Source organism: Petromyzon marinus, chromosome 57 (assembly GCF_048934315.1).
Source record: "Petromyzon marinus isolate PM22_M1 ecotype Great Lakes invasive population chromosome 57, UKy_Petmar_22M1.pri1.0, whole genome shotgun sequence".
In the NCBI taxonomy this organism is placed as follows: Eukaryota; Metazoa; Chordata; class Hyperoartia; order Petromyzontiformes; family Petromyzontidae; genus Petromyzon; species Petromyzon marinus.
In genome coordinates this window covers 8,003,017-8,029,163 of record NC_133723.1, presented here as the reverse complement: position 1 = coordinate 8,029,163, position 26,147 = coordinate 8,003,017, and the positions used below count along the sequence as shown (strand labels likewise).

Sequence of the window (26,147 nt, the reverse complement as noted above, 5' to 3'; positions counted from 1 at the left end):
ATCAAAATTGAATTGTCTTATCGTCATTATTATTGCTGCTACTACGAGGTCCATATCCAAGGCCCTTCCCCCCCCCCCCCTGCTTAATTTCCTCAACGGTAAACATTTGACGCGTGGCACCCGCGTGCACGTCTCTAATCAACGACTTCCTCTCTCCCTCTCTTTATTTTACGATCAAAGAAAACAAGAAGATGCTGGGTTTAGTCGGCACTTTGTTCCGTTCATCATTTCTGTTTTTTTTTCATTGCTTTGCTTTATGCGCTTCACCCCCCCCCAACCCCCCTTTGAAAATGAAATATTTTATGTATTTTCCCATTGTGAAACAAAATCAGTCTGTGCTACTTACTTCTTAGACGCAAATATCAACACGGAGAATCACGATCTGCTCCTCCTCCTCCTTACCCCTTCCCTCTCTCTCTACCCCCTCTCTCTACCCCCTCTCTCTCTCTACCCCCTCTCTCTCTCTCTCTCTGTCCCCCTCTCTCTCTCTACCCCCTCTCTCTCTCTCTACCCCCTCTCTCTCTCTACCCCTTCTCTCTCTACCCCCCTCTCTCTCTACCCCCTCTCTCTCTACTTCCTCTCCCTCTACCCCCTCTCTCTCTCTCTCTACCCCCTCTCTCTCTCTACCCCCCCTCTCTCTCTCTCTGTCCCCCTCTCTCTCTCTACCCCCTCTCTCTCTCTCTACCCCCCTCTCTCTCTACCCCCTCTCTCTCTACTTCCTCTCCCTCTACCCCCTCTCTCTCTCTCTCTACCCCCTCTCTCTCTCTACCCCCTCTCTCTCTCTACCCCCTCTCTCTCTACCCCCTCTCTCTCTCTCTACCCCCTCTCTCTACCCCTTCTCTCTCTACTCCCTCTCGCTACCCCCCTCCCTCATACCCCCTCTCTCTACCCCCTCTCTCTCTACCCCCTCTCTCTCTATACCCCCTCTCTCTCTACCCCATCTGATTCTACCCCCTCTCTCTACCCCTTCTCTCTCTACCCCCTCTCTCTACCCTCTCTCTCTCTCTACCCCCTCTCTCTCTAACCCCTATCTCTCTGCCTCCTCTCTCTCTCTACCCCCTCTCTCAACCCCCTCTCTCTATCCCCTTTCTCTCTACCCCTTCTCTCTCTACCCCCTCTCTCTACCCTCTCTCTCTACCCCCTCTCTCTACCACCCTCTCGCTACCCCCCTCTCCCTACCCCCCTCTCTCTCTACCCCCTCTCTCTCTACCCCCTCTCTCTACCCCCTCTCTCTCTACCCCCTCTCTCCCTCTCCACGCTTGCCGTGCGCGAATTAAATTTGGATTCATACCGCGGCTGAACGTGACCGCACCTCCAAACCACTCATCTGCGTGCAGATTCAATTTTATTTTTATTTTTGAGAATTGCGTTTAGTTATTTATTAAAAATTGGCTTGCTTTAAGCTCTGCGCGGCGCCTCGCGACACTGTGGGTGGTAAACGCGCTTTCATAAGTGTAAATAACAAGAATTAGTTTATTTCCTGTTACATATATATCTACACGCAAAGGTAATCCGCGAAAAGGAGCGATGAAAGAGGAAAAAAAGAGAGATCAACGGCCCAAAATTGTACGGCAACTTAATTAACGCGACAACTTTCGGAATTAAAATGCATCCGAAACGATGACTTCAGAATGTGCACGTCGGGGAGGGCGTGAGCGGTGGCGCTATCGTCTCCGGCACACTTAACATGAAACTATAAGCTGTTCGTAAAAAAAACACACACACACAAAAAACCATGTTAGCGATCTATACCTTCGATAACAAAGCGTTTAAACGACGGGCTTCACCCGCGCTAAGAGACGTGGCTCGCACGGCCACGGACGTTTACAAAACAAACGTGGAATGGAATCCAGAAGAGTGCGCAAAGACGCAGGCCTCGATTCATGCTTCGAATCACTCCGAGAGGCAGGAGAGGGAAACACGTGGACCAGGGAGCAGACGAAAATCATAGCCATTACCATTGACTCTCTGGTAGGCTACGTAAGTGGGCTTTGTGTAGGCAGAAAATCGCGGGCGACCGCCTCGGGCCCCGCGCTTTGGGGGGGGGGGAGGGGCGTGCTTCGACGTCAGATGCAATAGCTATGGTTAGTTTGAATGCATGGGGGGGGGGGGGTGGGGGGCACACAGTGGGATTCGCGCCGGGCCCCGTACCCCGACCCAACCTTTCGACATAGACGGCTCTGTGCAGGACAAGTCGCTATACACGGGGACAATGGCCATCGCGGACATGAGGCGGAGGGGTTCATCGGACTCGCTGGAGCGCGGGATGGCCCCCGACTTTGGCGATCGCACGTCCCGCCACGGATAGTAACGACCGGCAGCAGGAGCAGCAGCGACAGACAGACTCCACACACCGCACACACACAATGGCACAGTTTCTCAACAACAACAACGTGGTCAGTTCATTCCACCGGCGGGACAAATGCGGACGAGAGAAAGACACAAAAACAAATTGCGACGGAACGCGAGCGCTCGACCTCGAATGACCCACTTCTTTCTTGAACGTAGTGTGCGCGTGTGTGCGCGTGTGTGTGTATGTGTGTGCGTGTGTGTGCGCGTGTCTGTGTGTGCGTGTGTGTGTGTATGTGTATGTGTGTGCGTGTGTGTATGTGCACGTGTGTGTACGCGCGTGTGTGCGCGCGTGCGTGTGTATGTGCGCGTGTGTGCGCGCGTATGTGTGTGCGTGTGTGCGCGTGTGTGTGTGTGTGCGTGTGTGTGTGCGCGCGCGCGTGTGTGTGTGTGAAATGTCAAGCCTGCCCGGGACTTCGCATTTGAATTGTGGCGGAGGCGACGCGCTTGAGTGGACGGCCCCGCATCGCGGTTATTGACGAGCGAGCGACGACTCCGTCGCGATTCAGGCTCCACCCCCGCCTCCTCTGCGCGCTAGACCCCGTACAGCGGTGCTCAACGGGTGCCACGGGGGAGGGTGCAGATTTATTTTGTTCTACGCAGGAATTTACAAACTAAAAAAAAAATTAACTAAACGTTCAGCTCGGCCTGTTACTTCAACGTTGGCCTAAAGAAGGACCGACAGCATACGGGGGCCTCTAGGGGTAAATCGGGCTCTGGTCGTATCGGCTATCATAGGTGCTGCTCGCTAACAGCACCGGCAGTCTGTCGCATCACCGTGGTGGCGTGCTGTATAGGCTCTGCGAAGCGCTTGGTAAATGCGATCAGCTGCTGCCACGTGGTGCCACGGAACAATCGAATCGGAGTCAGAATATTTTATTCTGCAGGAGGAATCCGACGAGCTACAAAGCTCCTTTTTTCACAGATGTCGAGTGCGAACGTTACAACAACAAACAATACAACAACACCATAGGTGTGCAAATTATAGAACAGGTGAGCAAAGCACTTAACAAAAAACATGCAAAAAATGCAACTATATATTCATCTTCTTTGGTTCTTTCGGTAAAGTCACGTAGAATGAGAATAAAACAATAAATTAATAAAATAATATAACACAATAAAATTCTCACGACGTTTCGGCCACAACACAAGTGGCCGAAACGTCGTGAGAATTTTATAAATTAATAAAATAAAATAACACAATAAAATTCTCACGACGTTTCGGCCACTTGTGTTGTGGCCGAAACGTCGTGAGAATTTTATTGTGTTATTTTATTGTATTAATTTATTGTTTTATTCTCATTCTACGTGACTTTACCGAAAGAGCCAAAGAAGATTAATCCTTGCAGTCACGCAAGCTTTAAATCGAAATATATATTTTTTCATTTTACCAGGTAAGGCCCACTGAGCTATATGGCTCATTTACACGAGCGACCAGGCCACCACAAACGATAGCTTGACGAATCTGTGGCCTTATCATCACCACGTGGAAATTATAACAGCAGCAGCAGCAACAACAAAATGCTCTGAACGCGTGGATGTCGAACGCGTTTGGATGTGGAGGGAACAACCCGAGGGTCCGGCCGTTGCGCCTCGGTCCGCTTGCTTATCGCATGATTGGAAGCGGCGGAGAGAGCGGTGGGAGATTGCGTCTAACGTCTCCGTCTCGATGGGACTGAGTGATCGATCCATCGATCGCCAGGCATGGGAGCGCGCGCGCGCGAGAGACATCATCCGTCGGCTCCCAGGTGGGGCGGGCGGGGAATGAGGCGCCTGTAACGAAGCAGTACATCAAGTGGGTTGCTGGCCTCTTCTTGCGGAGTGAGAGCGTGTGTGTGTGTGCGTGTGTGTGTGTACGTGTGTGTACGTGTGTGTGTACGTGTGTGTGTGCGTGTGTGCGTGTGTGTACGTGTGCGTGTGTGTGTGCGTGTGCGTGTGTGCGTGTGTGTGTGCGTGTGTGTGTACGTGTGTGTGTGTACGTGCGTGTGTGTGTGCGTGTGTGTGTGTACGTGCGTGTGTGTGTGTGTACGTGTGTGTGTACGTGTGTGTGTACGTGTGTACGTGTGTGTGTACGTGTGTGTGTGCACACACACACACGGTTAGCGCGCTGCGCTATGAACCTGGCGACCCGGGTTCGATTCCCGCTCACGGCCAACACCAGTGACGATTATCTGAACCGGTCCCGGGCCTCCCCTAGGTCGACTCAGCCTCAAATGAGTACCTGGTGCGGTGTGTAAACATTGCCACTAGGGAGACAAAGGCGGTCGGGCGTGGTGCTGGCCACCCACCCCCTCGTGTACCGTTCCGGCCTTCATAGGTGCTCGCTAACAGCACTTGCCCCTACAGTCTGTTAAGGCTATATGGGGGATCTTTGTTTGTGTGCGTGTGCACGTGTGTGTGTGCGTGTACGTGTGTGTGTGCGTGTGTGTGCACGTGTGTGTGCACGTGTGTGTGTACGTGTGTGTGCACGTGTGTGTGTACGTGTGTGTGTGTACGTGTGTGTGTACGTGTGTGTGTGTGTGTACGTACGTGTGTGTGTACGTGTGTGTGTGTACGTGTGTGTGTACGTGTGTGTGTACGTGTGTACGTTTGTACGTGTGTGTGTGTGTGTGCGTGTGCGTGTGTGTACGTGTGTGTGTGTACGTGTGTGTGCGTGTGCGCCGTTCATCCTCATCCTTGTGGAGCGCGGTGTTTAGCGCATTGCGCGTAACTACGATTACTGAACATCTGCGGGGGAGAGCTTAATGGCTCATCAGATTCTTCCAATCTAAATACAAATTCTGACATTGATACAAACCGGGCGACACGAGTTTGCTTCCTACGACGTACCCAACAACTGAGCTATATATATTTTATTTTTTATCAGGTAAGGCGCACTGAGCTGTATAGATTTTTTTCAGCAGCGACCTCTCCACAAATTACAGCTCAAACGAGGTGGCTTATCACTTGGAAATGTATAGCCTTTCCAAATTCTATGTATAGCATTTCCAAATTCTATGTATAGCATTTCCAAATTCTATGTATAGCATTTCCAAATTCTATGTATAGCCTTTCCAAATTCTATGTATAGCATTTCCAAATTCTATGTATAGCATTTCCAAATTCTAAATGGTGGAAGGAAAACCCGGAGGACCTGGAGAAGAAAATCCACGCGACCACGGGGAGAGCAAGAGAGAGACACCGCAGGGTCGGGATGGAACCCACGACCTCCTGCGTACTAGGCGAGGTAGTTAACATCTCATAGCCACCGTGATGATGATGGTGAGAGACACGCAAACTCCAAATATACAGCAGGTGTCAGGGTCGGCATAGAACTCATGACTTCCTGCGTACCAGGCGAGGTAGTTAACATCTCATAGCCACCGTGATGATGATGATGAGAGACACGCAAACTCCAAATACAGAGCAGGCGTCAGGGTCGGGATAGAACCCACGACTTCCTGCGTACCAGGCGAGGGAGTTAACATCTCATAGCCACCGTGATGATGATGATGATGAGAGACACGCAAACTCCAAATATACAGCAGGCGTCAGGGTCGGGATAGAACCCACGACCTCCTGTGTACCAGGCGAGGGAGTTAACATCTCATAGCCACCGTGATGATGATGATGAGAGACACGCAAACTCCAAATACAGAGCAGGCGTCAGGGTCTGGATAGAACCCACGACCTCCTGCGTACCAGGCGAGGGAGTTAACATCTCATAGCCACCGTGATGATGATGATGAGAGACACGCAAACTCCAAATACACAGCAGGCGTCAGGGTCGGGTTAGAACCCACGACCTCCTGCGTACCAGGCGAGGGAGTTAACATCTCGCCCAATTAGGGTGCGACCCCCCCCCCCTCCTCCCCCCTCCTCCCCCTCTCCTCGAGAGGGGTACCCGGGGCTTCTGCCCCGCCCCGTCCAGCCCCGTTCCTCCCTTTGCTACGAATGCACGGGAGGAACGCTTCCCACATGCACAGCAGCATTAACTCTCGCCACGTAATGTGGAATTCATCACCGATGAATGCTCCATCCATGCACATGCCGGCGGTCTCGCTGGAATCCACACTGCGCCAACCGCATCATTGGACTGGAGGAAAAACCTTTGCATTAATTTATGATGATCATTAATATAAAAAAACTGTTGCTTTTCACAATGCCATGGGAGAATGTGGAATTCATTGAAGGCGCATCTCCCGATTAAATTGTCATCGGATTTTTGTATTAGAGGTGTGTTCCGTACCCGTGTTAAAACACGTGTGTGTGTGTATACACGGTGCACATTGCGGACTCCCCTACGGTGCTAAATGTATTGATTGCACTGCATTAGAGAGCCTCCACGCTCTCTTCCTCCTCCTCCTCCAAAATAAAAAAAAAATGCAGCAACTTGTTGTGTGTCACTGCCCCATTCGTCTGAGCTCATGCGTCCAGTCGCTCACTGCACTTCAATTGAGAATTGTAATGAAATATGGACAAAGGAAATGTTATATAATCTTAGCTCTTTCGGTAAAGTCACGTTGAAGGGAAACAATAAAATAATAAAATATATATAAAATAATAAAAATTCTCACGACGTTTCGACCATAACACAAACGGTCGTCATCAGGTGTGTCGGTTTGCATTAATTTATTGTAATTGAAATGTTATTTAAAGCTTTCGTGACTGCAGGGATTCATATTTTTGGTTCTTTCGGTAAAGTCACCACGTAGAAGGGAAACAATAAAATAATAAAAATATGAACGTAGAAGGGAAACAATAAAATAATAAAAATATGAAACAATATTTTTTATTTATAAAAATATAAAACAATATATTTTTTATTATTTTATTGTTTCCCTTCTACGTGACTTTACCGAAAGAACCAAGAATATAAAGGAAATGTGGTTAAATAAAAGAAAGGTGGGGTGGGGGGGGGTTGGCGGCAGTAACATACTTTAATGTCACAAATGTAATTACGTCAGAAGCGTAACAATGCAATACAACTAATACAATGGGACGATAATGTTGCAGGAATAAATCGTGAATGCGCTATTAAGACAACGAAGGAAAATAATGCGGGGATTTTCTTTTTTTTTTTCCAACCAAACACCGTCTCGTGGCAAATTGAGAAAATATATCACGAAATGCAAAGCGAGAGTGCTGGACAAACGGTGGCTGGTGTAGATAAAGAAGTTTTTTTTTTTGTCGAGGAGAGACAGAGCGGGCCTGGAGGTTGTGGACATTGTAATGCAAATTCACTCATTTCTAGGGAAGCACAATGCGTTACATTGCATACAAATTAAGTTTCCATTATTTATACTAAATATCATCAGCCATGGACAACAGCCACTGCTGGTATAATACTGTGTAAGAACCTCCTGGTTACAACACCAGCCCACAGGGGATTATTGTGTCCGTCCGTCGTGCATCCAAAAATGGGAGGGGTGGGGCTGTGTGGAGAAGGGGAGGGTGAGGAGGGGCTGGGTGGGGAGGGTGAGGAGGGGCTGGGTGGGGAGGGAGGGGCTGGGTGGGGAGGGTGGGGCTGGGTGGGGAAGGGCTGGTCACCCCGTGGTGCCCTTATAAAACTCAACGTTTAACCTACTCACGCCGGCTTGTGCCCGCCCTCACAGTCGGGCATATTTGCGGAATGCACCACGTGGTGCCGCCGTGTGAACCTGCCCATTGACCGAGCAACCCAACGTTCCTACCAGCTCCCTCCGCAGGATAAATGTGTTACATGGTTTTTTTGGGTTCGATCACGTGAATAATTGTGTCGTTCAACCTGCCACCACCCGACAGAGACAACTCGTAAGGTTTGTCACGTAAACAGAACGTGCCAATTCGTTACGAGTACAGCACAACGGTTGTGTTGGAGAGCAAATCCATTTACAATCTGAGTACGACGTTTCGTCAGTAATTCCAACCAGCTTCATCAGGCGACAGCCAGCCACTGCTGGGTTGAGGGCTCCCCTCCCTTCCTCCCCCCTTCCCTCCCTCCCTCCATGCTTCCCTCCCCCCCTTCCCTCCCTCCCTCCCTCCCTCCCCCCTTCCCTCCCTCCCTCCCTCCCTCCCCAAAACCCGACTACGCCACCCTTAAGCGATCGCGCGCGACAACAATACACATGTTGAAAGAAAGACACTCAAATAAAATACGCGCAGTTACAGCGCACGCGGTTGTCGTTGACTCTCCGAGAGAGGCGGGGATCCAGAGAGAGAGAGAGAGACAGACAGATTCTGACGAGGCGCCGGTAACAACGCACACGAGCTGCGGAGAAGGCGACCTGAATCGACTCCGAACTGCAACAAATTGCCTGAGCTCTGGGGACCTATAGTGGGATGTTTGGTGGGTGCAGGAAGCACCCGGACAAAACCTACTCGCTCAGCGTGCGAGAACGGTAACATTCTTTCGCGATGGAACTCAATAACGCACTTTTGCTGTACTTGTCGTCATGCCCTGGTTTCACGAGTGTGTGAGTGTGTGTGAGAAGGACGCTGCTACTGGGCAGTTGGAGGCAGTCGCCCTCCAACAACAACGGAGGGCGGAGAAGCGACGCTCACAAACAACGAGCGGAGCACCGAGTGGCTAAAGCACAGCAGGTTGGCACAGTAGGGGGGCACAGGTGGTGCATCAGCCAGTCGTCTCAGTCAGTCGACCCGTGGCACCTGGGTCTGCCCCGTGACCAGCGGGCGTTCGACACTTCACGTGGCCTCAAGGTGCACCTAGCCTGGCACAAGCACCATGGTGACGTCACCGCCACTTAGTGGCGGATGGCGGTTGTTGTTGTTGAGATCCACCAATCCTCCCTGCTTCCACAGAGCCAGGATTACAAGCGAGGTGCAGTGTAGCCCCACCAGCGCTGGTCCATGTGTGATAATCTACAAAGACATAGCTACCCCCCCACCCCCTGCGTATAGCCTTTAACAGACTGTTGGGGCAAGTGCTGTGACTGAGTAGCACGCAATGAAGCCCGGAACGGCACACGAGGGGGTGGGTGGCCAACCCCACGCCCGGCCGCCTTTGTCTCCCCAGTGGGAGGAATGGGGGAGAGGGGGGTGGGTGCAAATGTGTCGATCAATGTGGGATTTTCAAGCAAAAGCGGTGGAGAAATGCTGAAAAGTCCAAGCAAAAAGTTGACAAATTGTAAATTCTAATAATATTGGTCGTGAAAAGCCTGGGCGTGAAAATCATTGGTGAATACATTTCGTAACGCCCACAAATCATGAGAATCAAGATAGGAAAGGCTTCAGATTCTGAGAGGTAACCAGGCTGCTGCTGCCGCTGTACAGTAAACGCAATTATTTCGTACCGCAAAAAATGGCCCATCGAACGCATCCCGAATTCAACGCATAGACGCGTTTTAAAAAAAAGAGTTTTAACGTGGCAGCGATGACAACATAGGAAGCTTTTGGGGGAGTGGGAAACTCACGGAAAATCTGGGCACGCGCACGGACGCTTCCCATGGAAACAACTCCAGTCGAAGCGTTATTCGGAAAGCGCTTCCTTACAAACCCAACATTAAAATCGCACTTTACATTCCTGAACGAACTAAATTCAATAAGGCGTCTAACGATGACGGTTGCGTAGGGGTTATGAAATGCCGATACTCTCAATCCCATTTATCTGCAGTGTGCGCGTGAATCAGAATCTTTAATTTATCCTGGACAAATCCGATGAACCATGAAGCTCTTTTTCACAGACATCCGGGGGGGGGGGGGGAGGAGTGGGGGGGGGGGGCACGGCGTCAGAAAAGTTAGAACAACAAAAAAGTGCGTGTCAGAGTATGAGTGAGCTCAAGAGCGGTGGGGCAGCAGTTAGCGTGCCGCAGCTACGAAACACGGCGAACCGAGTTCGAGCCTTGCTTGAACGGCCACCGACACCACGTGATGGATTCCTTGAACCGGTAGTGGACCTGCCCCTAGGTCGACGCAGCCTCAAACGAGTTACGAGAAGCGACGTGCAAACATCGTCACCGGGAAGACGGAGGACGGTCGAGGGCGGACAGCACCAACTCATTCGCCGTGCCGACCTTCATCGGTTGCTTACTCCCTAACGGCACTTGCCTCGACAGTCTGTGAAGGCTACACGGGGGAGAGGTTGTGGCGAGGGAGTGGCAGCCGAGGCATGGACGGCGGCGATGGGGGCCGCGGTGCGCGTTCGCCGGATCGTCAGAGGTCGCAACGGCTTTGGGAGGCCTTCATCCAGCAGTGGATTCATTCGCGTCTCATGATGATGATGACGACGACGATGCTGCTGCTGGTGAATGACCGCATGCTGTTTGTTTGTCGGTGGTTTTTTTTCCGTTTCGAATTATGGAGATGCGTTACCTCCGTTCGGCCGGAATGTACAACAGCGATAGAATTTGCATGCCGGGGAGGGGGGGGGTCTGTAAAAAGTAAATAATTGATTGCTGCGCGCACGATTGGACGCGCGCAATCGTGAGCAGAAGAATCAATATTAACCGATGCCTCGATGCATCCGTTAGGCGCCTAACAGCATCCCCAATACTCGCCGCAATCTCATCGGACAAGCATCACAGTTCATTCAAAATTAAACAAATTGAAGTGTGGCCATTTACGCTCTAATATAAAATTGCGCAAAGGCGCAGCCCTATGCAATCGCCTGCTGATGTCACTACCCGCGGAAGAGCCTGCAATTCTAGGGGAGCTCCAGATAAACCCGCGTGTATTTGGCCTACTCTTGCACGCTGGCCAGATGTCTCTGGGAAGAGTAGCCACACTTCACCCCACCGCCACCACTAGACGAGACCCACGTTTATACTGAGACGCTGAGTGCGGACAGAGAGTCGGAGGGGATTTTAAAGAAACTCGCTCCGCTCTTTAAACCGCCACGATGGGCGGGCGGGTGGACGGAGCGCGTTCGACCCGAGCGTACATGGATTCTAACGTCGAATCGTGGCTTGCAAATTTGACGATTCCTTACACGGCTGGTGACACACAACACACACACACACCACGCTACCCCCCCTGCCCCACATGACGGCAGAAGCTAATGTCCAACTTCCACCTTTGGCTCGGCGGCCCATGTCGGCAGAGAGGGAACGAGAAGAGAGCCGAGTTTCATCTTCTTTGGTTCTTTCGGTAAAGTCACCACGTAGAATGAGAATAAAATAATAAATTGATAAAATAAAATAACACAATAATATTCTCACGACGTTTCGGCCACAACACAAGCGGCCTTCATCAGGTGAATATCCGTGGTGCTAAAGTTGAGGCTTAAAGGCCGTGATCTGAACGTGGCTCTTTCACTCCAGCGCTGTCCTACCAGACAGTCTCGTCCCTTCACCTGATGAAGGCCGCTTGTGTTGTGGCCGAAACGTCGTGAGAATATTATTGTGTTATTTTATTTTATCAATTTATTATTTTATTCTCATTCTACGTGACTTTACCGAAAGAACCAAAGAAGATGAATCATTGCAGTCACGAAAGCTTTAAATCGAAATTTAGAGCCTAGTTTGTTTGTTGTAGTACGGAGTTAGATTGATGGCCTTAATCTAAGTTGTGGTTGTTGTTGTTGTTGTTGTTTGACCTGCATCCCACTGGGATTTTTGCACACAGCGTTGGTGTACGGTGCTTTTTTTTCAGGAATATTTTGATGGTTTTTTTTTCCTGGATTTTCTGTTTGCACAAAGTCACACATGGTCACTTTAAGATGTTTTCTTGTTCATGTTTTTGTTTTTATTTGTTTGTTGCGGTTGCACCCGATTCAAGAGCCGAATGGCTCACAGGGCTATTCCAAATAAATGAAAATGAAAAAAAAAATTGAAACTGAAAAAGCCTTAACGCGTACAATCTCAAACTGCGGTGTTGCCATTTTTTTGTTTTGAAGCCGACTATTTTACACGCTCCGTACAGTATTACGGAAATAAACCGAATACATTTATGGATATCGTGTATTTCGCCTACGCGTCGTTAACTTCACGATCGTAATATATATTCTGTGAGCCGCAGGTTTAATTTCATTTTTTTTAATAACCTGGATTCCATGTCTTACTGTGTGTGTGTGTATGTGTGTGTACTTTAATAGGCATCCACGCCAGGGTTCAAAATTAGGCTTATTATGAATGAAATGCGATTATATCCTTAAACTTCTAATGCTTACTGTGCAGCGTTTAATTTTCCGCGTTAATGAAGAGCAAGTATCCAGGAACGCCTTACTTTGCTCACTGGCGTTCAAAACGACGTTCGGATGATGAATCAAACATTCTTTCTTGATTTTAAGCTTTCGTGACTGCAGGAACCCAAACTCTTCGGTTCTTTCGCTAAAGTCACGTGGGTAGAAAAATAATAGATCAGGACGTTTTGATTGCAGCACAAGCCATCGTCATCGGGTGGGACAACCACGGCAAGAAAAAAACTTGAGCAGTCGGCCTAACTTCAGCAGTTTTTTTTCTCTTGCTGTGGTTGTCCCACCTGATGGCGATTGCTTGTGTCGTGATCTATCATTTCTCTACCTACGTGACTTTACCGAAATAACCCTAAAGAGTGCACACTTTCTTTCGCAACGATTGCGACCAGGCATGGATGTCTCATTGAGTAAATTCTCCAGACCACCGCTAGTCTTGCTTTAAAATAAGTACTATCAGCATACAGCACTACCACTAGAATACAAGCCATGCCTATACACAATAATAAAATATCTATAATATGGTTATCTTATTATTATTATTGTAAACCTATTTTCTTGCTGACACGCCTCTGCCGGACACCTGTGAAAAAGAGCTTCATAGCTCATCGGATTCCTCCTGCAGCCTAAATAAAGATTATTGATTCATATAATCCTAACTGGGGGGGGGGGGGGAGGACAATATTAATGACATCACGAGAATAAAAAAAGAGGCGAGTAGGATGCGTGGCACCTTGCGGGCCCCGACTAATCTGTCATGCGACTGGGGGTTTAGGGGTCGTCCATAAATGACGTCACGCGATTTTGGACGATTTTTGACCCCCCCCCTCGTCACACGGCGTCACAAAAAGTCAGACCCCCCCCCTCAAATATGACGTCACAAAGCTCTGCCCCCCCCCAAATATAAAGCATGTTTCAAATCGCTTTAAACTATTGTCATTGTAGTGCGAATTTAATGTGGCGCTGCACTCTGATGTTGTAGGAGAAAACATTTATTAAAAAGTCTATTCAATTAAGTAGAACGTTTTGATTTAAAGCTTTCGTGACTGCAGTGATTCATATTATTGGTTCTTTCGGTAAACTCACGTTGAAGGGAAACAATAAAATAATAAAATATATATAAAACAATAAAATTCTCACGACGTTTCGACTGTAACACAAACAGGTGATGACTGTTTCCCTTCAACGTGACTTTACCGAAAGAACCAAGAATATAAGTGGAACGTGTTGTCTATATGTATTTAAAGTTGCGCATTTTGATGCGACGTCACATTTCTCACCCCCCCCCCCTCGTCGTCACACATCTTCACAAATGGCTGCCCCCCCCCCAGGTGCGTGACGTCATTTATGGACGGCCCCTTATACTCTACCACGTTCTTCAGCGCAGGACCCCTGCTACCACTCTCACAGCCTCGGCTGTGAGAGTGACGCCAGCAATGGGGGTAGGGGGCCCGAATCAAAGCGTTGCCCCGAGGATCTGGAACTCCTCGCCAGCGGTGATCCCAGGCACGCTACGAACCGAGGTTTATTATCGGAGGGGGCAGTGCAGGAACCCACAATTTTATCATGGCTTTTACGCCAACATTCTTCCATTGTCTTCGCGTCTCATTTTAGCGTGCAACGTTTGGTTACAACCCCCTTGAGTGGAGGCGATGTTACGCTTAAAATAAATACGGTTTTAAAATAATTCCCGGCACGGCTTTCTGGGAATGTTTTGGCCGGGATTGCATCAGCCGCTGGTGGCACCCTGGCGTTTCGGCATACTTTTCCCACTGCATCTCATTTGGCTGACCGCGGTGGCGAGATGTTAACTCCCTCACCTGGTATACAGGAGGTCGTGGGTTCCATTCTGACCCTGACGTGTGATGCATATTTGGAATTTTCCGTGTCTCCCACTCTCCCTCTCTCTCTCCCCTTGGTCGCGTAGATTTTTTTTCTGGGCCCTCCGGTTTCCCCTCCACATTTAGACTCAACATCACCACGCGTTTAGAGTATATGTGGCTGATATACATTTCCAGGTGATGATGAGGCCACTTTTGTGAGAGCCAGGTCGCTTCTGAAAAAGGGCTGTAAATGTTTCGTCGTCTTTGATTTACGATGGCAGCATAATTCGTGATTATTCCCACGGTAGCCACAAGGGAAGCTGTTTTTGTTTTTTTCCTGCAGCAAATTATGAATTTTTACCTCGAATAAATGAGATTTGTATTGTTAGCGTTTGACCTTAATCTGTCCCTGGACACGGCGCAACGAGGAGGTGGGAGGTGGCCAACACCAGGCCCGAGCGCCAAAACTGGGTTCCTGGGTTCGTGTCGCAGCGCAAAGCACACCACTACGCTAACACTGCCCACCTGAAGGCAAAGAGAAAGATCCCCCGTGTAGCCTGAACAGACTGTTGGGGCAAGTGCTGTTAGCGAGTAGCATCCAGGAAGGCCGGCACAGCTCACAAGGTGGTGGGTGGCCAACACCACGCCCGACCGCCTTTGTCTCCCCAGTGGTCATGTTTTACACACCTCACCAGGTACTCATTCGAGGCTGAGTAGACCTAGAGGAGGCCCAGGACCGGTTCAGATAGTCGTCGTGGTGGCGGTGAGCGCAAATCGAACACGCTAACCGCTACACTACCGCTAATCCATCGCTACAAAGACAAAGATCCTCCGTATAGCCTTCAGGGGGCAAGTGCTGTTAGCGAGCACCTATGAAGGCCGGAACGGTACATGAGGGGGGGGGGGGTGGACAGCACCACGCCCGACCGCCTTTGTCTCCCCAGTGGCGAATGTTTACGCACCGCACCAGGTACTAATTCGAGGCCGAGTCGACCTAGGGGAGGCCCAGGACCGGTTCAGATAATCGTCACTGGTGGTGTCCGTGAGCGGGAATCGAACCTGGTTCGCCGGGTTCATAGCACAGCGCGCTAACCGCTACACCACCGCTCCCCACACACACAGCACATTGTACACACACACACAGCACGTTGTACACACACAGCACACACACACACATTGTACACACACACATTGTACAGACACACACAGCACATTGTACACACACAGCACATTGTAGACACACACACATTGTACAGACACACAGCACGTTGTACACACACACACATTGTACGCACACACATTGTACACACGCACAGCACACACACATCACATTGTACACACACACAGCACATTGTAGACATACACACATTGTACACACACACATTGTACACACACACACATTGTACACACACACATTGTACACACACACACACATTGTACACACACACACATTGTACACACACACACACATTGTACATACAGCACATTGTACACACACACACATTGTACACACACACATTGTACACACACACACAGCACACACAGCACATTGTACACACACACAGCACATTGTACACACACACACATTGTACACACACACACATTGTACACACACATTGTACACACACAGCACACACACAGCACGTTGTAGACACACAGCACATTGTACACACACACACATTGTACAGACACACAGCACGTTGTACACACACACATTGTACACACACACATTGTACAGACACACACACATTGTACACACACACAGCACACACACAGCACGTGGTACACACACACACATTGTACACACACACACCGCACATTGTACACACACATTGTACATACACACACACAGCACACACACATTGTACACACACACATTGTACACACACACACAGCACGTGGTACACACACAGCACACACACAGCACATTGTACACACACACAGCACATTGCACCCACACAGCACATTGTACACACACCGCCCAAATCGATTTTCCGCGATGTTTTTTTTGCTGCGTGAATTAAAATCGAAATCCTCCCCCATCACCACCCTCCCCTGCGTCGTCATCCGAACAGCAGCGTGAAGCTGCTTGACCGGGTGTGTAATTCTCCTCCACGCGAGCTCCCCGATTTAAAATGCACGTGGTCGTGTGTGGTGGTGTTGGTGGTGGTTGGGGGGAGCGATAGAAAGAAGGAAGGAGGGCAGAGGGGGGTTGTGAATGGGGGGCGAAGGAGAGAAGAAGGGTGGGGGGGGGCAGGGCGGAGGTCATCATTCCCATCCGAGCTATCGGAGCGACACGTGGACCCAATGAATGTTGATGATGATGATCAGCTGAGAGATGGACGCAGCGGCAGCGCTTGCGTGAGCCGCTGCTGCTGCTGCGTCAGTGGTGATAATGAACAGACGTGGGGCGTTCTCTCCTCCACCTCCTCCACCACCACCACCACACCTCGCACCCCCCACCCCGATACGTTTGTCACACTTCGTGGACGACCGCAGCCCAAGGGCGTTTCACGCGGAGAGTGGCGAAGGTGGTGGAGATCCCGCGGCTTCTTGCAGTTCGGGCAGAGGCTTCCCACGCACGTGTGCGGCGAAACGTCGGACATCGTATGCAATATACATAGTACGGGTGTTTTTTTATTGTTGGGTTACATCGCGTAGATATATAAATGCGTCGTTAAAGCCGCCACTACCCGACACAGCCAATTAGTAAGGGTTGTCACGTAAACAGAACGTGCCAATTCGTTATTGGGACAGCCACACCTCACAATGCATTGCGGGATTAAACATCACAATGCATTGTGGGATAAAAAAATCACAATGCATTGCGGGATGAAACATCACAATGCATTGTGGGATAAAACCTCACAATGCATTGCGGGATGAAACATCATAATGCATTGTGGGATAAAACCTCACAATGCATTGTGGGATGAAACCTCACAATGCATTGCGGGATGAAACATCACAATGCATTGTGGGATAAAACCTTACAATGCATTGTGGGATGAAACCTCACACTGCCAATAAAAAAAATAAACATCAAGAGGTCTGCGGCCGAGAGATGGACAAAGCGCAGCGCACGTGTGATCGTGGTGAATAACCATGGACAGACCCGTCCGGGTTTTCTACTTCACCCCGACCACGGATAGGTTTGCCCACACTCATACACGCAAGCACACGACAAAGATCTCCCCCCACCCCCATAGCCTTCAGCAGACTGTAGGGGGCAAGTGCTGTTAGCGACTTGCACCTATGAAGGCCGGCACGGCACACGAGGGGATGGGCGGGCAGCACCACGCCTGGCCGCCTTTGTCTCCCTCGTTGCGATGTTTACACACTACACCAGGTGCTCATTTCAGGCTGGGTCGACCTAGAGGAGAGGCGCAGGACTTGTTCAAGATGATAGTCGCTGGTGTTGGTGGCCGTGAGCGGGAATCGAACTCGGTTTGCCGGGTTCGTAGCGCAGGGCGCTAACCGCTACACTACCTCTCCCCATATACACACACACACATGCACACACACACGCATACACACACACGCAAACACACACAAAAACACACACACGCAACCACACACGCACAGACACGCACGCACGAACACACACGCTCACACACGCAAACACACGCACGCACACAGGCAGACACGCACGCACACAGGCAGACACGCACGCACACAGGCAGACACGCACGCACACAGGCAGACACGCACGCACACAGGCAGACACGCACGCACACACTCTCACTTGCTCACACAAGGCGGTGCCTGCACGATGCCAAACACGATTAGGCCCAGGCGACGAGGCCGACAGCAGTGATCATTCGGCTCAACCTGGTGAAGGCATTGGGCCCGGGAGGCACAGAGGTCAAGGGCGCCGAGCTGGCGACGCAGAGAACCTAGGTTCGAATCCAGGTGCGTCACAGCGTACAGCCAACTTTACTCATCATTCCGACTGCCCATTTCATTTGTATTCACGTTCAGCCGATTGTATCACCATTGTGCTACTACTGGCATAGATTGTATCCCCATTCTCTTTGGTTCTATTCGGTAAAGTCACGTAGGTAAAAAAATAAAACAACAAAAATCACGACGTTTCGGCCACAACACAAGCGGCCTTCATCAGGTGAAGGGACCAGACTGTCTCGAAGACTGCGCTGGAGTCTTCGAGAGAGTCTGGTCCCTTCACCTGATGAAGGCCGCTTGTGTTGTGGCCGAAACGTCGTGATTTTTGTTGTTTTATTTTTTTACCTACGCGACTTTACCGAAAAGAACCAAAGAGTATGGATCCGTGCAGTCACGAAAGCTTCAAATCTAGAATTGTTTACGCATTGTGCTACTGGCTTCGAGTGGTGAGATGAATAATTCATTTGAATTCGTCGTGCAGAAATGTTGACCCTTCATGCTCGAGATTGGCCCACAGAAGCGGATGCCAAGGAACTTTCCCAGAGGACGCGGCACTTCCCCACCCTGCCTTGCTACAGACAGTAACGCTCATCACAAGAAAGTCCAATCAATGTTTTGAAATTCTCGCAGCTTAAATTTTGGGCAAAAATCAGCGCAAAATGTGATTAAATATGATCGTTTAGTGCGTACGTATTGACGCCAGACACATACGGTTGGAATTGAAGTATAGACGTTAGCGCACTGTGCTACGAACCCGTCAAACATCGACGATTATCTGAACTAGTCCTGGGCCTCCTCTAGGTCGACTCAGCCTCAAATAAGTAACTGGTGCGGTGTTTAGTAAACATCGCCACTGGGGAGACAAAGGGGACCGGGCGTGGTGCTGGTTAACCACCCCCTCGTATGCCGTGCCGGCCTTCATAGGTGCTACTCGCTAACAGCACTTGCCCCAACAGTCAGTTAATGCTTTACGGGTGGGATCTTTGCCTTTGTGTGCCTGTGACCGGGCCGAGACCACCGACTCTCGCTGCACTGGGAATCGCGGTTCAATGAACTGCCATCCGAAACTTGGATTCAAACAGCGGTGCCGACTCAATGGATCTTACCCTTGAGCCCCACAGGCGACTTAAACAAACAAAAAAAAGTAACACGAAGCAAGTGCTAATCGGAAAAGAAAAAAATAATCTCAGCGCGAATTGGATTAATACCACCACAAGCAGGAAGCCTCCTCCTGCTGCTGCCGCCGCTGCATCATCCATCGAGCCACATTCACCCTTAAATTGAAGGCACAAACTGTGTAATTTCTAATCAATCGAGGGCCCTTTGAGACGCGGCACGTGCTTGGCCACGCAGAGAGGCTTTTGGTGGAAAGCGCGACGAAGCAAACGGAAGATGCTGGCATTCGCCGATTGGTCGATCGGCGAACGTAGGGTCACGTCCGACGCTCGCGCGTCTGAAAACCGCGTTCTGCGACGAATAACGTCGCGGTGAATGAAACGAGCAAACAAACAAACAAACAAAAAAAACCAGACGAATCGTCGACGGCCCGTCAGGGCCGAACCCGCTTCACTTTCACTCGACATCTTGTGCCGTTCAACTTAAATCACGTGGCTCGCGAAGGGGGGGGGGGGGGGGGGGGCAACGGCCGGGTTCGACGATCGTTGGAGACGAACGGCAGCCAAAGGAAATGGGTAACTGGACATCTGTGAAAAAGATGATGATGATCATCATTATTATCCCGAGCCATGCAGGGACAGGTAGCCCTGAAAGTCTCCACTGGAAATGTCGTCATTTGTTTTCACTTTACCCGCCCCCCCCACCCCTCCTCCTCCTCTGACTCGTGCTCAATGCCCTCAAGTGTTGGCCGCACGTAGTAATAGGTTTTTACTCTTTTATCTGGCACCGAAACTGACACCTTTATACAAGGGATCGTGTTTGCAATAACCACAACACAAGCAGTCGAAATTCAAATAAAAAGAGACAACTCTGATAATGATATACGCTCTCAATACTCTGATAGTGCGCTGTTTTTGAGTTGTACGCCTTTTGGCGTCATCTGGTCCAACACCAGTGGAGACTAGGCTCTAAGAAAAGTCGTCTCGGGTGTGGACCAAACAATTTCAAGGAGAGTGCCAATATCATTATCAGAGTTGTCTCTTTTTGTTTGCATTTTGATTGCTTGTGTTGTGGTTATTGAAAACATGATCCCTTGTATAAAGGTGTCAGTTTTGGTGCCAGACAAAAGGGTAAAAACCTATTACTATATCTTGCTACTGGCAAAAGGAGGTCTCATAATGTAGTGGCCACATCTTTCTGGCACCAATCCCTTACGATGTCCTCGTCAAGCCATTCCGTGTTAGGTCTTCCTCTCTTTCCGATTCTACCCATGTTCCCCAAACAACAACAACAACAACACATATTCTTGGTTCTTTCGGTAAAGTCACGTGGAAGTGAAACAATAAAATAATTAAAATGTAAAATAATAAAATTCTCACGACGTTTCGATTGCAACACAAGCAATCATCATCAGGTGTGAAAACCACAGCAAGAACATTTTAAAAAAGTGGCGGTTTTTTAACGTTAACACCACAGAGAGCGATTTGGCAGTTTGTTCAGATGGACGATTCCATCTATGTTCGGAAAATAGGAGGGGGGAGACGAAAATAATGGATGCGGTCTGAAAGCCACCGTAAGCGTGAACAATCAATTAAGACCCGAAATGGTTTATAAAATCCTTCCAATGATTGCTAAGCCAGAATCTATCTTCTTGGTTGAAATTGTCTCTGTGTTTGTATATGTGGATAGCCTCATGAACGAATCTCTCATGGTAGCCAGATGGCTTGCAAATAACCTCTGTCCTGGAGAAGTCAATGTCATGTGAGCCTACTGAATTATAACAGTGATCTGCCACGGCCGAGGTGTTGGTCCTACCCTGTTTTAGGTCTGCTTTGTGTTCACGAATGCGGTCCGAGACATGGCGTTTGGTTTCTCCAGTGTAACTACTACCACAGAGGCAACTTAGTTTGTAGACGCCAGGGTGCTGTATGTCCGGAATCACATATTTTACAGACGGAACCAGATCACGGATTTTACGTAACAACACATTTAAAAAATGTTTCCTGTTGTTGTCCATCCTACGACCTACGTGTACAAACAGTGCCAGTTTTTTCTTTATCATAATAATAATGATAAAGTCGACTTGTAACACTGCGCCGCACGATGTCCGCTCCTTACTCTTGTAGAGAGAGAGGATGAGAAGGAACCACAGCCACGCGGTCTGAGCCTGCGCTGCAAGAGATTGTCCAAGATCTGTGGTCTTCGATATGCAAAGATGTTTTCAGTAAATCATTGGAGTGTTTATACACGTGGGGGGAAACTGGAGCGTCCGGAGAAAACCTCTCGCGCGAGGAGGCAGTAACAAGCTGTCCCGTGCTGATGGAACAGGTGGAGATAAGTCCGCACTTTGCTGTTCAGTATTCTCCTGGCGAGCCGGGGTTACATCTCCTCCTTGACGCCCACGGGATGGGAGTTTCACAGCCCCTCTGTGTGTTGATCCACCAACCCCTCGCTGCTGCATCCACAGTGCCAGATTGCAGCAGCCACGGGCATAGCCACCACCGCCACCGCGGCTAACTTCCGACTGCCGATGATAAATCGCGTGCAACAGGTTAATTTCGGCCGCTGTAGATTCTAAGTGCAGTACGTGAACAGCAACCAGCAGCAAACAATCTCCCAACAAAAGCAATGGACTCTTCCATCGAATCGTGAGCACGAATCGCGACAACTCATCTCGCTACCGTGGTGGGGGAGGGGCGGGAGCGGATGGGGGGGGGGGGCACAGGGTTGGGGAGGGGGGGGGGGCTCGGTACAAACTTTAGTCGGCAACTCGGCAAATCAACGGCCGAGAAACGGAGCAACGCGTGCGAGTTTACGTGCCGGGGAAGAAGAACAGGGCGCACTTAAAATGATATATCAATTAGGTGGCCTTAGAGCGTATGGTAACCAGGCCAAAAAAAGTAACGTATGATGCAATACGCTTTAAAGCCCCCCCCCCCCACCACACCTCCAATGCAGTAAAAAGCCCTGACATGTCCTAATGCGAATATATAAACATGGGCACTCTTCTGCATTTCGCATTAATAAGTAGTCGTAGTAATGACGGAGGTCAACATATTTTTTGTTTATTTTGTGGCGATTATCGCCGTTGGCACGGCGCGCCGAGAAGCACGTGATGAGGGGGAGGGGCGTTTGAATTAGCGGCTGTGATTGGATGTAATTTGTGTGACACGTAGTGGGCCTATGACGTCATTTTCGCACAAGTAAACAGCTATTAGGCGCAGGGAGCCCTGCGATTTGCGGTGCTGACGCCACTGCTCATGGAAGGGGCCTCCACTGTAAGGTGCTCAAAAGAGCCTCTCTATATTAAGGCGTTATCGGCCACTTAACGAGTAATTTTGGAACCCTTTAAAGCAGTTACATTTGGACGCTTGCCCCCTCTTTTCTCTCCGTATGATGAAGACCGCTTGTGTTGCGATGGAAACGCTCTGGGTTTTTTGCTTTTCATTATTCTCAATTTTATTTTAATTTAATTTAACAAGTTTTATTTTTTTATTGTGTTATTTTGCTTTTATTGGAAAAAAAAGGGAAGCGATGAAATATTTATTTTCCAATTTCATTTTTTTATTTCATTATAATTTTTTTTGTTTTCTATCTCACGTGACTTTACCGAAAGAACCAATGATATGAATTCCTGCAGTCACGAAAGTTTTGAGTCGAGATTCAATTAACGAGCGTTTGTTATAGAGGCGGGAGGATATCAGAGTGCCCGGAGAAAACCCCACACATGCGAGGAGGAAACAGATGGATACAGACGGAGATAAGTCCACGCACTTTGTTGTGCCGCATTAGCCCGGCGAGCCAGGGCATGGCTCCTCATGGACCCCCCCTCCGATTAGCGCAGGTTGGATTACGTGCAGTGCGAAAGAAGATATCCAACAGACATACATGCAAGGGAGCTTCACAACGCCTCGCTGCTGCTTCGACAGCGATGTTGCTTGTTGTCGCGTTGTTTTCATTCCCGCCACGGGAATGATGAATTTCCACCACTGGCTCTGCAGGGCTGTGAACGCGAGACAAACGCCGACCCCTTGACGCCCGTTTGCGTAGCAGGGAAATCGCGCCGTGGACTTGCCGGCAATTAATTCCCGATGTACGAGACCAAATTACGAACTCTGCAACTGTTTGCACCAGAATCAATCACAACTAAACCTTTCAGGAGAACGACTAATTGGCATTAACTACGAATCACACTGACTGGCATTTTGTGAGTCAGCTGTAACAACCTTTAAGTGATTAAACATCACCTCCGCAATAGACGTTGCCAGCTAAAAATAAAACCCCCCACTCCTGAGACGCTTCACAAATTAGCGAAGCGACGGTTATTTTTTTTGTGCCAGCGCCGAAATAATTAGGGTAAAATATCAACATATTAGCGACACATCTCCGAGTCATCTTGCCAGCACCAAATTATGGCCTCCTGAGCCGTTTCCTAGGCAGATGGCAAAGTGAGAGAGCACTAATTACCACCGACGTTCCGCAACACAGCAGCACCCAGATACTTATGCTGCGTTCAGATTTTTTTTTATTTCGTTTATAAACCGAGAGCGATGTGAAGAGAAAAAAAAATTAAATTGGCGTTTGAGATCGCGTAAAATGTAACCGTGTCGTGGCACCCCCACCACCGCCTCCACCCGACAGGGCCAATCGGTGAGGTTTGTTACGTGAACGAAACGTGAACAATCAGTGACAGCCACAACACAAGACACTCCGACAACCATCGCCCTCTCCACTGCCGCAACACACAAAGTCAATTCACTATCAGATACGGAGGTGCCGTACTCTGGAATTACTGTCTTTACTTTGCCAAACTAACAACATCATCATCATCATCCTGCAAGCATACACGAGGTGGTTAGCCTGATGAGCCAAACTACCCAGTAGTCTCCTCCATGTAGCCTAACTACCAACAACAACAACCGCCATTCGCCACTCAGTGGAAGTGACGTCACCACGGCGCTTGTGCCAGGCTATGTGCACCTTGAGACCAGGTGAAGTGTCGAACGCCCGATGGCAGGAGGTCACGGGGCAGAACCAGTTGTCACGGGTCGACTGATTGAGATGACTGGCTGGTGCACCACCTGTGCCCCCTACTAAGCCAACCTGCTGTGCTTTAGCCACCCGGCGTTCCGCTCGTTGTTGTGAGCGTCGCTCCTCCGTTCTCTGTTGTTGCTGGAAGGCGACTACCTCCAACTGCCCAGTAGCGTCCTTCACGAGCCTCCTCCACAGAGGCCGATATTGACACCGCTGGTACCAGTCATCGGCAAGTACACTCAGCTCCACATCCTCCTGTACCACGTCACTCCATCTCTTCTCTAGCCCGTGCCGCGCCTGTTAAGCCCGCTCTGTCCGGCCTAACAAAAGCTGTTTAGGTATGCGGTGGCTGGACATGCAGGCTACATGACCCAGACTAACTCCCACACACACACACAAAAGGCATACATGTTTTCTTTATAACACAGTTTAACATAATGGGACCTCCTTTGCCAGTGCCAAAATATGAGAATAGGTTTTCCCCTTTCTTTCTGACAACAAAACAGCTATGTTAAGATATTAAAACACCAAACTGAAACCTTATACAAGGAATCATGTCTGCGTTAACCACAATAGTTGTGGTCAGAATGATAATATATGGGATTGTCTTTGAAACCGATTGGTCCACACCAGAGACAGCTTTCTTTTGAGCCTCGGTCGCGAAACTTTACCATGAGAAATAAAAAAAAAACCGCTGCTACGAATAACATTGGTGGCGAGAACCTACGCGTGTTCACCGCACGATGTCCGACGTTTCGTGACCACGTACTGGGTGGGGACTTCTACATATCTTCGGCGGCCGAAGAAGCTTCGCGTGGGGCAAAATTGAAAACAAAAAGATGACCGACTGAAGGAGCGTGTAATGTCCGACGTTTCGTTCAATCGGCCGGGAATTTTTTGTTTTGTTTACTTACAGCTCTCGAAGAAGCTCACCGGGCACGCGGTGCGAAACGTCGGACGTCGTGCCGAACAACACGCGGGTACGGCCCCCAAAAAGAGGGCGGAAAGAGGATGTACAGCAGCAGCACAACAAGTTATGCGGTGATTGCCATTGCAGAGCTGATAAAGTAAAATCATAATAATGTATTGTCTCGCCTCGTGTCAATCTCTTGCCGGATGAAGGCATCCCCAACATCACGTTGCTTGACCATACTTCCCCACGCTGGTTCAGTGTGGGTTGGGTGAAACGGGGGGGAGGGGGGGTGAGCTGTCACAGAACCCAGTCAAACATCACTCTAAGCCAGGGGCGGAGCTACAGACGGGGCTGGGGGGGGGGGGCAAAAGCCCCCCCTGAAATTTTGGGAAAGTCGGTAATCGGGATAACCGGATATCCGGCTGCTGCAAAATGCTGCAGGCTGCCACCTTGTGTGCTGCCCTGCAGGCTGCCACCTTGTGCTGCCCTGCAGGCTACCACCTTGTGCTGCCCTGCAGGCTGCCACCTTGTGTGCTGCTGCCCTGCAGGCTGCCACCTCGTGCTGCCCTGCAGGCTGCCACCTTGTGCTGCCCTGCAGGCTGCCACCTTGTGTGCTACCCTGCAGGCTGCCACCTTGTGTGCTGCCCTGCAGGCTGCCACCTTGTGCTGCCCTGCAGGCTGCCACCTTGTGCTGCCACCTTGTGCTGCCCTTCAGGCTGCCACCTTGTGCTGCCCTGCAGGCTGCCACCTCGTGCTGCCCTGCAGGCTGCCACCTCGTGCTGCCACCTTGTGCTGCCCTTCAGGCTACCAACTTGTGCTGCCACCTTGTGTGCTGCCCTGCAGGCTGCCATCTCGTGCTGCTTGAGCGGCAGCCTTTCGAACTTATCGAACTTATTAGCCA

At 49.8% G+C, this 26,147-nt stretch overlaps 1 protein-coding gene across 5 annotated transcripts in view; it reads right to left on the bottom strand.

The window, feature by feature from the left end:
• Positions 1-26,147, bottom strand: part of LOC116954934 (gamma-aminobutyric acid type B receptor subunit 1) — a 343,393-nt gene that overhangs the window by 208,980 nt on the left and 108,266 nt on the right. The gene's annotated exons all lie outside the window — the stretch shown is intronic.